At 41.4% G+C, this 2,743-nt stretch overlaps 1 pseudogene; it reads left to right on the top strand.

The window, feature by feature from the left end:
- The window catches only part of LOC102815753, a 2,662-nt pseudogene extending 372 nt beyond the window's left edge, over nt 1-2,290 (top strand).
- The last annotated feature ends 453 nt before the right edge of the window (nt 2,291-2,743 follow it).

Raw genomic sequence — 2,743 nt, 5'->3', positions numbered from 1 at the left:
TATAGTGCAGGAAGAAACATGATGAATAGCACCAGCATACTGTCAGATATAGTGCAGGAAGAAACATGATGAATAGCACCAGCATACTGTCAGATGTAGTGCAGGAAGATGAGCCCCTCAAGGTGGAAGGCACTCAAAATACAACTGGGGAAGAGCTGCCTCCTCATAGTAGTTTCCTGTGATGATGAGGTTAGAGTAAAGCTTTCAGGACCTTCATCTGCGGATGGCGCACAACACCAGATGAGGAGAAACAGCTGTAAACATCCATTCATAATCAGAAAGTGGAATGTACAAAGTATGAATCTAGGAAAATTGTAAAAATTAAAATGGAACACATAATGAGCGACATCCTAGCCATTAGTGAGCTGAAACAGACTGCTATTGGCCATTGTGACTCTAAGAATCATTTGGTTTACTGTCACTGGAGTGACAAATTGAAGAGGAATGGCATCACATTCAGCATCAAAAAGAATAAGCATTTTGAAGTTCTGTATTCTGACGTGGAACCACAAATGAGGCCAAGGCTGTCAGCCCGACTTAGGGAAACATCTCCTCTTGCACACTACTTTTTTTGATAGATTTATGTTGACACAAAAGGATGTAAATAAATATGCTTCACTTCCAGCTGATAAGAAGTGAGGGGAGATGCACAAGAACACCCACACTTGCAGATAATACCCACTTGACCTGACTTCAATGGCTGGATCAGAGCTCAACTAGAAGAAGAAAGAAGAGGAAAAAAAGAATAATCTGATACAATTTGATGAACTTGACCTACACCTATGGATGCAGTAGCTCAAAGGAGGGAACAGATCTTTACAGGGAGGATCATTCCCACCCCCACCATACACAGAGTAGACAGGGATGGGCAACTTGGACATTGGCTACCCAAAAAATGGGGTCGGGGGGGCTACAAAGGGAGTCCTGGTGTGGCACTGTGGGTTAATGCGTCGGACTGCAAGGCCATTTGAACTGCAAGGTTGGCTGTTCAAGCTCACCAGCCGCTCCTCGGAAACCCTATACAGGGTCACTATGGGTCAGGATCAACTTGACGGCACTTAACAACAACAACAACAACAACAAAGGCAAGAAGTGACTGGCTTATAAGCTTTCAAGAGGGAGCCTAGATCCAGAGGAAACGGAGAAAGGTAGAATTTCCACTGAGTAGCATCCAATCTGTCTGGGCAGGGCGGATGAAAGGAGATGGGGATAAGTGAATAATTTATCAGGACTGACTGTGAGGGTTGGAAATGGAAAGGTAGACATGTTGTAGCAAAAGGAGGGGGAGTAGTTGACTTTGCAGTCCAGGAGCGGAGGTCCCTGGGACCATCAAGGAAGAAGAGTGGAGTGCTGGATCCTACCCAGAGAAACAGCGACGCCAGGGATAGAGGCAGAGACGATGACTTGAGAGCTGGAGCAGCGGGTCACTCTAGACCCGGAGAGAGAGAGGGGCTGTGTGCTGATGATCAAGGGGCAAGCTTGTGGGGTATACCATTTGGTTGTTGGATGATGCATGGAGGGGATTGTAACCATGGCAATGAAACAATATACAATAGGATGAATGTAAAGCTAATATTCTCCCATTATGTAAACTATCACATAATTCACGATGAAAACTTTAAAAATATATGCTTCAACTCATTGAAATTACCTCATTATTTATTGCTTCCAAACTTGAGGAATTCTATGCTCCTAAACTCCGTGAGTTTGCTTACGCCACTGATCATACTTACAGTGAAGAGAATATCTTGAGGATGGAACTTTTTATATTAAAGGCTTTCAAATGAGCACTTTGTCCTGTAACAATCATCGTGAACTAAATCTCTTTCTCCAAGTTGATGCTCTTAAAGATACTCCTAAAATTCTTCTCCCTGCGTATTCTCAGGGAAAGTGGATCCAAATTGCTCAGCTTTTTGATCTGTGTATTCTAGCCATTGATTCGTTAGAGATCCAATACAGAATACTGGCGGCTGCTGCCCTGTGTTGTTTTATCTCTAAGGAAGTGGTTAAGAAAGGCTCAGGTTTGGAATAGGAGATTTCTGAATGCATTGACTGGATGGTACCTTTTATCAACATAATAAAAGGTAAAAGTCCAGTGAAACTGATGGCCTTGAAGAAGATCCCTGTGGAAGACAGACACAATATCCAGACACATTCCAATCATCTGGTTATGCTGGATGAAGTAAATTACACAAACACTTTCAGAAAAGGGGGACAGTTGCCACCAGTATACAATGGAGGCAGCATGACACCACCGACATGTACCAAGAAGCCACCAGGAAAACACTGAAGAAATTAAAGTTAAGCAGACATGTTGAAACTGACTAAGCATATGTTAGAATTTCGTACAAATGAACTACTAAAGTTTTAACCCAAAATATTGCTGTGATTGGTCCTAGCCAATTCGGCAGTTACAGTGGTAACTTTCTGCTTCAAAGGCTACTTAAATTTGGCATTAAGGAAGAAATTTATTTCATTCCTATTTTAGCCACTAGATAAACAGCAGTACTTGTTTATAAAGATGACATTGACTGAAAACTTAAAAAAAAAAAAAAAATCACTTTGCTCCCAAAGTGACCATTTAGTCTTCTGTTTATAAGCCAGCTGCAATTCATGTCATAGCAACATTTTTTCTTGAATCCAGTATTACTATGTTTATCATAATAAACTAGGAGCTTTATTGCTGGAGTTTTGGACTAGATAAAATACTACCTTAAAGGGTATATTAAGTGATACGATATAT

The sequence above is a fragment of the Chrysochloris asiatica genome, unplaced genomic scaffold (genome assembly GCF_000296735.1).
Source record: "Chrysochloris asiatica unplaced genomic scaffold, ChrAsi1.0 scaffold00132, whole genome shotgun sequence".
Taxonomy (NCBI): Eukaryota; Metazoa; Chordata; class Mammalia; order Afrosoricida; family Chrysochloridae; genus Chrysochloris; species Chrysochloris asiatica.
This window is presented reverse-complemented; position numbering and strand designations above follow the sequence as displayed.